Source organism: Mus musculus, chromosome 3 (assembly GCF_000001635.26).
Source record: "Mus musculus strain C57BL/6J chromosome 3, GRCm38.p6 C57BL/6J".
Classification (NCBI taxonomy): Eukaryota; Metazoa; Chordata; class Mammalia; order Rodentia; family Muridae; genus Mus; species Mus musculus.
Window position 1 is genome coordinate 52,575,699 of NC_000069.6, and position 15,392 is coordinate 52,591,090.

The window sequence follows — 15,392 nt, forward strand, 5'->3', positions numbered from 1 at the left end:
ACTTGAAAATAAAGTACCATCGTATTTCCTCATTCTCAGAGATCATGACAACTGGCTGTTCCCCAGTAGATGCTGTAAATGTTACAACTGCTTTTTCATCTGCTCTGAGCCTCAGATAAAATAGGATGTCCTCAGAGAGCCAGAGGGATGGCCCAGTAGAGAGGCTAGAGGCAGTGACAAACAGTGATGGAACTTTGTTCTTTGACTTTGGTGATCTGCAGGTTACGAGATCAGTAGATTCCATTTTGTATAAGATTTTTCCTTGGCTATTGGGACTCCCAGGGGTAATCCTCACCATTCTGGATGCCTAAAGCCAAACCATGAATTACTCTAAAAAGCACAGATAGGCAGTTACCAACCCTATTGGTGACCTTCTGGAAGGCCAGTTGAAAATCATGATGAAAAGCATGATGGGCTTTTGATGGCTAACTATCGACTTGATATAACCTAGGATCACCTGGGAAGAGGGTATCAATGAGGAAGTGTATAGATTTGGTTGGCTGTGGGTATGTAGGGATTGACTTAACTGCAGGCATTAATGTAAGAAGATCCATCCCACTGTTGGCAGCACCAATTCCCTAGGCAGGGGATCCCGAATAGTATAAGAAAGAAGAAAGTTAGCTAAGAGAAAGCAAGTAGGTAAGGATCTATGAGTTTAGTCTCTTTCCACTCTTAACTGTGAGCATGATACTTTAACTGCCTGCACAGATGTCCCCAGAACAATTGATTACGGTAACCTGGAATTGTGAACCAAATAAGTCCCCTTTTCTCCAAGTTGCTTTTTATCACAATAGCAGAAGTGTAGTATGAATTTTCCATATTTTACTCCGTGTTTCTTTGGGCCATATGGTGGCCAAGAAGAGTCACAAACTGGCTGTTGGAAGACAAAGTTAAGTCTACCTCTGTCCCCCTCTGTCTTCCCCTGTTCAGCTCCTGTTCTATGGTTCCCAGTCATTAGTCTTTGAGAAAGGCTTTGTCTCCCAGTGTGTTGGTGACTCACTGATCCCTGGGGCAAGCAGGGCAAGGCTCCCCTTTGTGCCAGAATAAGAAAGTGCCACGTGTGTATAGCCACCTGGAAATACCTTTCCCCAAAGACAAAAGGAGTTCTGTGTGTGAATAGAAAGGAGGCAGAACCGAAAAGTGGATCAGTCAACTGGCTGTGGGCAGGGCGGTGGGGTGGAGCTATGGAACAAGACAAGAAGTAGCTCAGTGGTTGTGTCACTTCTGGCAAAGGACTTGGTTTTTCTGAACGACTCTTGTAGAAATAGTATAGGCAGCAGTCATAGGTTTGTTGTGCAACAGAAATAGCCAGGATGGAAAGGTCTTTAGGCTGGCATCACTTGAGGTCAGCTTGTAAATGATCAACACAGCAGGAACCAAGTTGATGACATGCGGGGGAGCAAGGAGCCACTGGTTCCTTATATTGTTTTAATAACAGAAAGAATGCATTAGACATTCCAGGCAAGATTTCCACCTGGATGCAGTCCCAGATTTGAATTCATCTGTACGTGCCTTTGGAAAGAAGCCTTTCACAAGGAGGCTCTTTTTCTCTCCCAACTTCTTCCTTGCCACTGAAGGAACCTGGGGGTTGTCCTCCCAGCTTTGGTTGTAACAAGCAAGAAATCAGAGAGCCTGCTCCAGAGAGTGTAGTTCTGTAGAAAGCTAAGAAAATATCGTTTCCTTTTGAGATGGTCTTTAATTCAAGCAAAGAAGTGTATCCCAAGAAGGACATGAGCCATGCCTGGCTTGGGTGTGTGGGCTGGGACCAGAGAGATCGGATTGGCTCGTTCTTCCTCTGAAGACCACTTTGTGAGTCACAAGGGATGAAGAAATCACTCTGTGTGTGTCTTGATCATAACGAGGCTCTATAACATTTTGGGTATTTAAGAATGAACACCACTGTCATGCTTACTAGTTTGATTCTCTTGTGTCCTGAGGTGTTTAAGAGACACCTATGTGTTTGTGTGTGTGTGTGTGCACACATGTGTGTGTGTGTAGGTGTCCCGTGCAGGTATATGCACATAACTGCATTTACACATGGAAGCCAGATGTCAACTTTGGGTGTCATTCTTCAGGAATCACCCACCTTATTTTTTTGAGACAGAATCTCTTACTGGGTCCTAGTGCCTGCCCATCAGACTAGGCTAGCTATTTTAATCGGAAATCTCATATCTTCTGTCATTTCATTGGCTTTAGCTCTATCTTTGAGCCTTAGGTAGTGGCCTAAGTATGGATGGATGACTGTTGATACAAGTAAGGACCCAGGAGGTGCTGTGATAATTACAAGTGAACATAATGGCAAGGGAAAACTTGTGTCTGCGCATATCTGCTTTTTCCTTGACCGCTGGTCTTAGTTTCCAGAAGGACTTGGGCCACAGGAAGGCTTTGAAATAGTGTCGGTGAATGGTATATATAGCAGTTGTGACTTGTCAGAAATGTTCACACAGCAAGATTAAAGACAAAAAAATCTGGTGACATGGTGGTGAAAGAAAATCCTCTGAGTGACAACTAAAGCCACCACATGCATTGGGCTTCATCAAGGGACTGGTATGTCCAGGCCTAGATGTCATATGTCAAGTTGTGTGGGTCTTTTGCTTAGAGCTGGCTGGAAGTTGGTTACCTGAAGTCACCACACAGCTTCAGAGGGACCCCATGCCACACCTCCACCTAGTTTCCTAAGTCTGCTGGAGGTCAAGGCTTCATTTCAGGTCTTGGTGTTTCCAGGATGCTTATGGACTCTTTAGACCTGGTTTAGGTGGAGCTCAGTAGAGAATTCTTGTCTGTGATCTTTGGAAACATGGGGCTGTGGCAGACCAGGGTTTCCAGTTTGGAATTTGCTGTGCCCTTATAACTTGAAAGTGTTTTTAATTCCATTCAACTCCTTTCCTTGGGCATGTGATCCACCTGGGTAGCTCCTGTTAGCATCAGTCTTACACCTATCTGGGGTCCTGGTGCTCTCTGCTTAGTGCTTGGGCATTGCTGTATGCCCATTCTGAGAGACCATGGTCTAGTTCCCACGTCACCATTGAGCCCTCTGTGACTTGAAGTGGGTTCCCTCAGAGTTACCTTCTCATCGCTTCTTTCTCTGATGTGAAATTCAGGTAAATGACTAGGACATTCTTTGATTTGGTGCTTTTAAAACAAATCTGCACAGTCATTAAGAAATGAAGGCTTGTGTTGTGTGGAGTGGGTCTTATCTATTATCAGCGATGGTTACTTCTATAGAACTGTGTTAGTTGTTTCTCTCGAGTCTTGACAGCCTGTGTGAGAGCCATTGGAGCTCTCCTTTATCCTGCCTCTATTTAGAGCTGCGATTTGGTAAAGCAAACTCAAAGAATGCATAGGAGAGGCTTCCCGGAAGACTTCAGTTTCATCTTGGAAAGGGCATTTCTTCTTGTTTTTGTTATTACACGATGTATAGTGTCAATTCTGAAAGAAGGTTTCTGAGAAAGTCTAGAAGATATTTATAATGATTTCTGAATAGATATGCTTCTCTATGCAGCCATTCTGGTAGATATTCCTGAGTACCTCATGTATGGTGAGGAACAGATTGGACTAATGGAAAGATGCCTAATTGGAAGTCACAGGCTCTGGATTTGGAAGACAATATGGTGTAAAAAAAAAAAAAAAGAGTGTGGGCTTCAGACCCAGATACCAAGAAAGAAATCTTAGCTCAGTAGCCATATGACTGGACCAGCTTTGGTTCTCTTGGCTATGAAGTGAGGCTGTGGCTACCTCACTGCGTGGTCGTAGAGGTTAAGGGAGGTCACATTGATGCTGATGCTTTCTAGATTGGTATCTGGGATAACCCATCTCCTGAATTTCAGACCAACATTTTCACTAGATGACTGTGTGTCCTTTCTGCTCAACATGTTTTAAGCTATAGTTATCTTTTCTACCAGTCACCCTGGGGTGGTGTCCTTCCTCCTACACATCTGCTGTAGTGAAGGCTTTCATCAGACTCCATTGTCTAAACCAGAACCAGATACCTGCAGTCACCCTCACATTGATCTCTGTGTTTCAACCTGGAATCTCCTACCAATCTTTTGAATTCTGCTTTCCCAGATATTATCATTCTGGTTTTCGTCTTTTCCATCTGAGGCCACCCGTTCATGCCAGTTTTTCAATTCTTGTCCAGGTCACAGAGCTGTGTACCATTTTAGATTTTATACTATCACTTATATCGGTTAGCCATGGAAAAAAACCTCAGCATTCCTCCATAAATTTCCATGGGAAGTTCATCTCCTTTGATCTGTAAAACTGTACAGAGTTCCTTCATTCTTTCTGTCTGGGTTCTTGTCTTCAGCTAGCACCCAGAGGCAGCACTTTGTGTTCTACCAGAGAGCCAATCTCTGACTTCCTTCTGGAAGGAACTCCCCTCTGCTTGAAATACTTTCTCACGACCCATGTACTCTTAGCTATTGCTCAAGAATGAGCTCCAGGGTCAGTTCTTCAGGGAAGAGATTCTTGAACTCCCCTCCCTCCTCCTGTCCCAGGTTGAGCTAGAGCTCTCCTCTCTGGATCACCGTTTCATAGTCTTAAGTACTTGGGACTTTGATTTCTTCTAGTCTGCATACCCTCGATGTTAGGGACTGCTCTGTTCAGCTTGATGACATCAGACGCTAGTACAATGCCAAGCAGAGGTAAGCTAGATGAACATCTAGTGTGTCTTTGTGGAATGAATGACCAGACTATATTGGAAGTAACGAGTGAAGAATTTGGTTTGTGGGAGGAACTCCTTCAAAGTTTCTTTATCACAACTTTGTCACTAAATAGCTAGCTCCTTGGGTAAGGTCTCTGGCTCTTGTGGCCTCAGGTTTTTCATATGAAGGAAAATTCACGAACATTTGATGGGAAAACTTGCACACAAAGCTTCAAATATTCATACAATGCAAATCTGTCATAGAAGGAATTAAAATGAACAGCGATTTACAATATAATTGCATATATTCAATAAGAAAGTACACAAAAGTATATAATGAAGTGGCCAGATGCTTGCGCCTACTCGTAAGGAGCAAATCTGGTTTGCAGAACAGTGCAGCGGAATCATGCTTACATTTTGTTTTTAAAACTTCTTATTTTGGAATAATGGCTAAATGAAAAGAAACATTTACAAAAACTAGTTTAGCCAGAATACTGTTCCTTGACTCTTGGCTTAAAGAATGGTGTTAATGACCTCTTCCTCCCCGGGGAGGGACCATGGAAGAAGAGGGACAGAAGAAATGGAAGAGTCGGAGGTTGAGGAGAAAACGAAAGCAGCAGTGTCCTCCAACATGGCAGGACCTCGGCACTCATGAACTGTCTCACGGCAGCTGTGACGATCTGCGCAAGGCCTGCACGAGATCAAGCCGTTCAACATTTCAGCCTGAGAGGCTGGGGCTGAGGAGCTCCTCTCGAGTTGAGGAACTATTGACAATTGATGGCTTAACAGGTAAGGGATAGTCAGTTTTCTTTAGGGTGTGGCCCTGTGAATGACCACGAATGTCATGCCAGTGAATGACTCCACACCCATGAATAAGTTGAGTAGCAATAATTGGATTCATTGATTCATAAAAAGAAAAAGAAGACAAAGGAGGAGGAGGAGAACATGAAGTTAGGAGTGGAGGTGAGTGGCTCCAGGAGGAGTCAGGATGAATATGGTTAAATGCACTGTATGAATGTATGAAATGGCCAAAATTTAACAAAATACTGTAAATTAATAAAAATATGACATTAAAGATGGTGCTAGTGAGACTCCTATATAGCTCTCTTTGAGTCTCTAGTGGTAAGCTTAGTTGCAATACCGAGAATTCCATCCAAGACTAATAGCTTTACAAGAGATTCACTATCACTTCTGGAGAACTCACGGGGGGCACAGGCTCACCAGGGCAGACAACCAGAGAGGAGTCCCACACCTCCACAGATGTCTTACACTGAGTAGCTGCTGTTAGCCAAATACCTCACAGGGAAAACCCAGTGGACTTCATGACACTGTGTCCTTCCCACTCTATCACATTTGTGTAGTATCTCTGGTGCTGGTGGGTAAAAAACTAAAGATAATGCCACCTTTCTGGCAAGACAGACTGATGTAGGAAGATAGTATTTATGCCCTTATAGTTTCAATTAAGTTTGTACCCACAAGTTTATTAGCTATCACAGTTTTTCTCTGATGGTCATTTGGCCCATGAGTGAATACTATACTCACATAGTCTAAGTATAATCAAACTGCAGCTGCCTCCTCACTTTGTAGAGAGCCACCTGCAGGCATAGCGGTATTTGTACATAAAAATAATTAAATATAAATTGCAATCTCACACTTAACATTTAAGATGAAAGGGCAGTTCAATGGAGCATAAATAGTTTTCTCTTTTGTAATGAACTAGGATGGCTGGTATTGTGTTACTGAAACCTGGTCATGTCTTTTCTACATTTAAGCTACACTGTTCCACTTATACTGAGGCTGTACTTACGCTGGAGAGAAATTGATGAAAGGGCAGTAATACACCATCATTTTAGGATTTTTAAGCTTAGATTTCCAAAGCCCAAATGCCCATAATCACTATTTGTTTAGTCTTCTTGCTATACTAAGGTATACATTTCCATTCTTTCTTGATATTTTCACTCATTTATTTTTTTCTTTCTTTGTTCTTCTCTTTTCTCACCCTCTGTCCCTCTCTGTCTGATTCTCTCCCTTTCCCTCCATCAGTTCAACTAAACCCTAGGCTCTAATACTACTTCATGCATCACATCCTTCTACTGTTGTTGGGTCTTTGCTGCTGCTGACTCTGTCCTATCTAAACCGCATTGTTTCCCCTACTGTCTTCTAATATATAACTGAGTTCTCTGAAAGTCATGGTTATTATTCTAGAAGAAAACAATCATTAGTATAAAGACAACATATGTTTTATAGCTATATATGTTGTTGGCTGACTCAGCTTTCCTTTTTCAGTCTCTCTCTCTCTCTCTCTATCTATCTATCTATGTATCTATGTATCTATCTATGTATTTATGTATCTATGTATCTATCTATGTATCTATGTATCTATGTATCTATCTATCTATCTATCTATCTATCTATCTATCTATCTATCTATCTATGCATCTATCTATCCATATGTATCTATGTATCTATGTATCTATCTATGTATCTATCTATCCATATGTATGTATGTATGTATGTATGTATGTATGTATGTATCTATCTATCTATCTATCTATCTATCTATCTATGTATCTATCTATCTATCTATCTATCTATCTATCTATCTATCTATCTATGCATCTATCTATCCATATGTATCTATGTATCTATGTATCTATCTATCCATATGTATGTATGTATGTATGTATGTATGTATGTATGTATGTATCTATCTATCTATCTATCTATCTATGCATCTATGAATCTATTTGTTATTATACTAAAGAGCAATGTAGGTATAGATTAATGGGAAGCATAGCTGACTGTACTTGGCACCTTATGCAGCACTTTCCCAAAATACTGGATTAAACAACTTACTATTATTACAGGAATGATCAGGCTGTCCTCAACCATAGACACCTACAGGCTCAAAAGAGTACCATCTACTACTCTGTTGTGAGTTGCTCTGTTGCTGTTTGCTGTTAATGATGTTAATGTTTGATTCTGATGTTAATTCTGCTTCCTCAAGAGTGTCTGCCCCTGACTAGGAGTAGACCACGTCCTCAGGTGATCTCATGTGAATCTTCTCCCCATTCTAACTGATCAAATAAAGACTAGAGCCTATGATTGTACAGTGGAAGGGAAAGATGGGACTGGAGAGCAGAGGCAGGTGGGGAAGGAGGAGAAGAGGAGGAGATGGGAGAGGGAGGAGTGAGAGGTGGAAGCCAATATGGAGCCGAACCACATGGCCAGGGAAAACTGCAAGTAGCAGAGGGTCTCATGGCTGAGGAATAAGTGAAGGTTGGTGTTTTCTATATAGGCTCATTGGGGTTGGAAATTACTGCAACACTACTCAGCACTGACTACTTGGGAATGCATTGTGCTTTTGAGCATGTGAAAAATCCAAAACTTGCTGAGAGATGCTTCAGTCTGAGACCAAAGGCTTCAAAGGCTTAAAGTCTAATCGCAGGCTTTGAAGTGACTTGATAGTGTGGTGACTGGAAACTTGGCTTGCCATGGGGGCTGTATTATTTCAGGCTTCAGATTTCCATTTCCATTGCAAAGCAAACATGGCACCTAGTGCTCTGACTTATCCACATTATCTTTGCATTCAGAGAGAGAGAGAGAGAGAGAGAGACAGAGAGACAGAGAGAGAGACAGAGACAGAGAGAGAGAGACAGAGAGAGAGAGAGAGAGAGAGAGAAGGCGCTACATTTTCAGTAAACCAAAAGACCCAACTGATTCCGTTTGTTTTGTGTTCAGGCAACTTGTATTTCTCTTTTCATTTTGTTGTAATCACAATGACTTTTATCATTGTTTTTGCTGTTGCCAGATTGAATTCTAAAAACAGTCACAGTGTAGTTTTGCACTGTGGTTGAAGCCATTGTAGTTCACTCCATAGCTATGTAACCTCTCTCTTTTGCTGTAGATGCATTGGAAGGTGAGCCTCCTGCCTTATAGACTCACTGGCTATTCCCTTGAGACAGAGTCTCTCGCTGAACTTGGATCTAGGCTGATGAGGAGCAAGTGCTAGGGTTCCTCGAGTCGCCCATTCTCATTCCTACGCACCCCTGGCTCACACCGGGTGATGGGGTTACAGCCATGCATGACTGTGCCAACTTTTTGCATGGGTGATGGGGATTTGAACTCTGGTCTTTACACTTGCACTGCTGGCATAGGGAAAGTTGCTGTCCTATCTATTTGACCAATAAATATGTCTATAAAATAGGAAGTAAGGCTTCAGAAAATGTCAACCCTGACCTTTCTGATCCTTGTGGGGGAGTTAATGCATCCACATATGCAAACAGGTGGTGCATTTCAGCTGAATTCTTCCTCAGGAACTTCCCCAGCGAGGCTTGTTTAACAGAGCAGGTCTTCTCTTCCCAGGACCACACTTCACTGTAAAGAAAACACCTCCTGTAGGTTAAAAGGAATTTTGTAGGAAGTACTTCACAATCCAATATTGATAACTATTAGTAACACACAGTCAAGAGGGCATTTGAGCAAAGTTGCAAACGTATCTACAAACAGTATCCTCCGTATTATGTCTAGCTTTGTTCTCCAAGTCAAATGTGTGACTCTGAGGGCCAGTTTTGTGTTTGGCCTTCACAGTGTTGGGAGGGTCTAGAGGAAATGCCAGGTTTCAGGGGAACCTGGGGTTTGTCTCAGTAGGCCTACTTACTGTCTCCTCTCCTCTGTGTTCTTGGCATTGGCAGTGGATTTCTGCTTGTGTCTCTTCCTTCCCCACCCCTCTAGGAAGCCAAGTTACCAATTCGGCTTTTACTTCACCAGAGGGAGGAGAGCTTTGTTACCTTCTCCTCATGTTCCCAGAAGACAAGCTAATTACAATCAGTGTGCAAATTTAGGAATTAAATAGAATAGTTTGCCAATTTCTTCTTCTTCTTCTTCTTCTTCTTCTTCTTCTTCTTCTTCTTCTTCTTCTTCTTCTTCTTCTTCTTCTTCTTCTTCTTCTTCTTCTTCTTCTTCTTCTTCTTCTTCTTCCCTTCTTCCTCTTCCTCCTTCTCCTCCTCCTTCTCCTCCCCTTCCCCCTCCCCCTTCCCCTTCTCCTTCCCCTTCCCCTCTTCCTCCTCCTCCCCTCTTCTTCTCCTTCTTCTTTCTTGTGCTCTGAAGAACCAGTGACCTAGTTTAGAAACCAAATAATTCCTCTTAATTAGAATGAAATATAACTCTCAGGAGTTAGACACTGGCGAGTGGCTTGAATTCATGGCTTGAATTCAGCGAGCATCTGTGTGTATTGTCATCTCTGTTCCAGAGCAAGCCTCCTTCAGTGCTCCTGTTTCCTCCGAAACACAATGTCTAGAACTTTGCTGTTTTTTTTTTGTTGTTGTTGTTGTTTTGTTTTTATAAATGATTGTGTGTGAGAGATGTGCCGGTGTCATAGCATTCTTGTGAAAATCAGGGGACCACTGTGAGGCAGTTTCTCAGCTTTTATATGGACGCCAGGTTTGAACTCTAGTCTTTACCTGCTGCACCAACCCGTCAGCTCCAGGATTAGGGATGTGTGTACATGTGCCTGCTTCCTCTTGCAGACTGCATCTGTAGAGAGTTTGTGTGTTCTCTCACATTACCTACTGCATGATTTTATTATCACACGACATGTTAACTTAGTGAAGTGAGTGTGGTCAGGCGCTGGCAGCTCTGTGCTAGGTTGATCAGAGAGATAGGTGATAACTTCTCACTGAATTTGCTGAGATGTCATCTTGAAGATCAGTTCCTGTCCCTAGGCTCCGAAAACTGTTACATATAGGCGGTGCAATAAAACCAAAGGCAATCAGAAGCTCAGACAGTCCTAGCAGAAGCGAGTGACCATGTGACTCACACAGATGTGTGTCTCTGTCCCTCTAATATCACTTAAAGCAGCTTTAGCAAAGGTTGAATTTTCCAAATCTGACTAGCTTCCACTAAGACAAGCATGCTCATTGGAAATTTGGATTGATGAAGAAAAGAAAGCCAGGCATTCTATTTTCCCCCTTTAAAGTGCTTGTGAGTCACATGCCTATAAAATCTGATACAAGTTTTTAAAAATTTAATGGTAGCCCATAACAAAAAGTCATGGTAAGAAGTTTTTAAATATTTTTTATTTATTTTATGTCTCCATTTCTTTTCTTTTTTTTTTAAATGCATGTATGTGGGCCTGTGTGATGTGTATATAAGTGCTGGTGTATGCCTGCCACAACACTTGTGTTGGTGGTCAGAGGACAAACTCCATGCCAAGCCTCACTTCCGTATCGTTTGTCCCTGTCATCTGAGACACCACACCAGACTAACTGGTCTGGAAGCTTCCAGGCCTCCAGCTGCCTCTGCCTTCCAAATGACTGTCGGGACATGAGGCCTGCAGACAGGTATTGCCACTTCTATCTTTTTTACCTTCTGGAGGTTTGAACTTAGAGCCTCATGCTTGAGCAATAGCTGGCTAACTCACGGAGGCATCTCTCCAGGCCCAAGAAACCTATTTCTAATTTTTAAAGTCCTCTTTTGGGTATTTTAGTTTGTAACTGAATCCTTAGCTTATAAACTAAAATACTCCTGTTTGGTTTTATCTATTAGTTGAAAAACAACAAAGTGACAAAAATAATTCATTTTTAGTGTATATCTATTGTTCATTGTATGCTTTTAAAGCAATCACTGAAGTCTGGTCAATATTCATTTGGAAACTCCCACAGATCGTCTGCCTTCTGCCTTGCTGTAGACAGCCAGTTCTCTTTCATGCCCCCAAGAAGACCGTTCATTACAGTTGTTAGGCACCTCCTCCATTCTGCAGGGCACAAGGAAGACATTGATGTTGTTCACTGATCACTTCTTCAGTGCTTTTGGTAGTAATTTGGGGAGTAACACCCAATTGCTTCTACTCATTTGCTACTTAACCTTCTCTGTATGTCTCTGAATCTCCCTGGGGCTTCAGTCTCTACCAGTTTGAAGCACATTATCCTTGACACAGAAGATAGAAGCAAAATGAAAACTCAGTTATTAACTTCCCACATTATTTACAGGACTAAAACCCTCCTCCACATATCGGTGTCCCTTGTGGGTGACAAAAGCAGATAAGGTGGGGATTCTAGTTTGCTTTTCTATTGCTGTAATAAACACCATAGTCAAAAGCAGTGTGGGAGCAGGAAGGTTTTATTTGACCTACACTTCTATGTGATAGTCCATCATTGAGGGGAAAGGCAAGGCCTGAAGCAGGAACATGGAGGCAGAAACTGGATCATAAAACATGTAGAAATTCTGCTTACTGGCTTGCTTCCAGGCTCATAACCACCTACCTTTTTATATGGCCAAAGCCTACCTGCCTAGGGATGACACTGCCCACAGTGGACTGGGCCTTCCTACAGCAATTAACAACCAAGAAAATGCCCCACAGATATTCTCACAGGCCAATGGGATAGAAGCAATTCTTTAATTGAGGTTCTTCACTCTTTCCAAGTCTGCCAAATTGACAACAAAACTGAGCAGGGCAGAGGGAAAGGTAACTGGCACAGGATAAGATAGTCATAAACATTTGGCACAGCCTCAAATCTGCTGTTGAGACAGAATAAGACCTGGGGACAAGCATCACCAGTAGGAAAGGTTTGGGCAGGGTTCAGCAAGCGCCATCTCTGCAAAGGTCTCCGGTGCCTACCCTGCTGCCGCCTCCACAAGAGGAGAGGGGAAAGGCTTCATTTTCACAGAAAGACTATCACAAAATCTAAGAACCTGAGGGCTTTATGGCAAGAATTCCTGAATAGGTTCCCTGATATCAAAGAGATGGATGTAAGGGAGACATGGGAATTGAAGTTCAGTGAGGCCAGTAGTTAGCAGCAGGCCATTGCACCCTTCAATAGACTAGGCTGGGTGAGAACTGGTGGGCACTGGAATAAGACTAGACAAGAGGGAAACTCAAGGAGTGAATGACTTCTCCCAACACTGGCTCCTCCTCAGGAAACTGGACCAAAGTTCATCTCACACATCTTCCCTCAGCCCTTGACTTCCCCCTTCCCCATCATGTTTACCTGAGAAAACTGAGTTGTAAGTCCTTTATTCTGTCCCTTTGAAATATATTTTCTACTCTAATAGTCTTTCTTCAGACCCTGTAGTATAACCATCCAGGGCAGGGCCCCTGTTGCCAAATCTCAATGGGTGAGTAAGGCTCATTAGCAGGACGGAGGGTTAATCACACTGTTAGTGTCTCCAAGTATCTTTCCTTCAGCTCATTCTCCTTTGAAGGCTTCTTGCTGTCTGTTTAAAGAGAACACCATCCTCGTATGGCAGAAGGGACGAAAGCCTGTTTAGGCTTCTAATCTCATTCTCACGGGCATTTCCATTATGACTTAGTCACCCCCTGAAGTTCCCTTCTTAATGATTTCAACATGAAAATTTTAGAGGAACACAAAACATCCAAACCATAACTCTATAGAATTCTTGGGCTTAGGGTAAGTCAAAAGTATGAGACCACAACCAATAGAATGTAGGTGGACTGTGAGGGACCCACTGTAAATCTCATTCTAGGGGGTCTCCTAGAGCTGGAGAGGTGAGATGTGACGTCTGACCCTTGAAGGTCTAGCTCAGAAGAGGTTCCATCTTGCCACATTCTAAGGGGCCTTGGGCACCTGTCTGACACTATCTCTTCTTGTCTGTGCTGCAGCTGTTGCCTGAAGGAGACTGAGGTGAGACCAGGAACCCATCTCTGGGAAGTGAGGAAGCATCAGGAAATGGAATTGTGGGAAGTGAAGCTCTGAGCCTCTCTCATCGTCCACATCCTGTGAGTGGACAAATCACAGGTTCAAAAGCAAACTCATGAAGAATTGAAACACGTGGGAGGGTGAGGCAGGAGGATAATGGTGAATTTGAAGCCACACAATGAGACTTTTTTCTCAATAAACAAAACCAGCCAACCAACCAAATAAAATTCTAAAAACCAAATAGGTAAGGGGCTCAAGAGAAGGCTCAGGGTAAAGTGCTTGCCCTGCAAACCAGAAGGACTGAGTTTAGTCCTCAGAATCCAAACAAAGAATGTCTTGTGCCTGTAAACCCAGCACTTCCCGGGGAGATGAGAGGCAGATACCGAACAACTGCCTGAAAGCTCACTGGCCAGCTTGCTGCAAGAAACACAGGCTTTCCTGACTCATAAACAAGGGGAAGGAAAGAACAGACAACTCTCCAAAGTTGCCCTCTGACCCCCACAAACACGTTGCGGCGTGTGCTTGCCCCCAACCTATCAAATATGTTTTGAAAATCCAGAATGGGTCTAGAGAGATGACTCAGCAGTTAGCAGCACTTGATAGCTTAACTGAACCCAGGTTCAGTTCCAAGCACCCACACGGTGGATCACAACCCTCCTTAACTCCACTCTCTCTAACCTCACATGTAGCAGACATGCATGTGGTGCACATATGTAACATGTAGGCAAGATATTCATATCCATCAGAAAAAACATCTTTAAAAAAAAAAGTTCAATAGAATCCATTTCTGAAAGCAGACCTCTGTACAAGTGCCCTGGCCACAGAACAGACCCTCAGAGGCTAAGTATCAGTACGAAATGGGAGAAAGGAGTTTTTGACACAAGCCAGGTTGAATAGACAGCAGATTCTGCAAGGTAGTCAACACTAGCAGGAGAGGGCCCTGAAAGGCAGTCCGAGGAGGCAGACCTCATTCTTCTAGAACTGTTCAAGAGCAGAGAGAGACACGGTGAACTTGGCCTCTTAGGAGGACTCATTTCCAGTGAGTCGTCTTTCAGAAGCCGATGCCTTTCAATTCTCTTTCTGCCGTTTTCAGAAATAAAACTTGAAGGAGTGCTCTTTTTGCATCAAAGAAGGGCCTTGCCTGGGAGGCCTCTTCACCGGCTTTTCCCTACTGCCCTCCCCCCATCTCCAACATCTGCTGGAACTTTTGACATTTTGCTCTTCCTTGCCTCTAGATTTTAATGCCAACAAATTAATGTGTAAGATGCCAGCAGAAAATGACTTTCACGGGGCAGAGTGACCTTGCGTTTTTTTGGTTGGGAGGAGAGGAAAGCATCAGACACACTAATTGCTGGATTATAATGAACCTTTCTATGATCCTTTGAGTCTCTCAGAGGAATCAAAACAAAATGAAATTAGAGCAGTAATATCAAGCAGCCAGCCTTGCAGGGAGACAATAGGTGGAGATAAAAGCCAACCTCTACTTCCCTGAAAGGATGGAACTTCTTATCCGAAGGCTCTGTTAATGATTTTTATTCGTGTTCTTGTCTTAGCAGTTTGTAGAAATAGACACTTATGTGCAGGCATACATGGGTGCACATGTATGCACATGCACACACTCTATGGATGTATATATCACACACATATAAGAAAGACCTCTTATATTATATATTTTAAATTCTTATATACTTACATAATTTCCTGCTTCCCTTTCTCCCTTCCAAACCCTCTTCTGTACTCCTCCTTGCTTTCTTTTAAATTAAGGACCTCCTTTTCTTTCTGTGTGTATCTCTCTCTCTGTATGTTCAAATATACACTTGCATGTGACTCATAAATATACAAATACAACTTGCTCAGTCCATACAATGTTATCTATTTGTATATGTTTTCATAGTTGACCATTTGATATTGGATAATCAGTTGGTGCGCTCTTCCCTGGGGAAGACTATTTCTCTTGCTCTCAGCATTCCTTAGTTGCCTGTAGGTTTTTGTGTAGGATCGAGACATGGGCAAAAGAGCTTTCCTACTTCCACATTAGAATGTCTATTGGTGGGGGTCTATGTCCAGGTCATGTTTAAGTAGCCACGTAGCAA

At 42.7% G+C, this 15,392-nt stretch overlaps 1 long non-coding RNA gene across 1 annotated transcript; it reads left to right on the forward strand.

Annotated features, from left to right (window-relative positions):
* Positions 1–4,436: 4,436 nt before the first annotated feature.
* Positions 4,437–13,373, forward strand: Gm40047. The gene is made up of 3 exons (XR_867277.1): positions 4,437–4,643; positions 5,207–5,431; positions 13,263–13,373. It is a non-coding gene; the product is annotated as a predicted gene, 40047 (long non-coding RNA).
* The last annotated feature ends 2,019 nt before the right edge of the window (positions 13,374–15,392 follow it).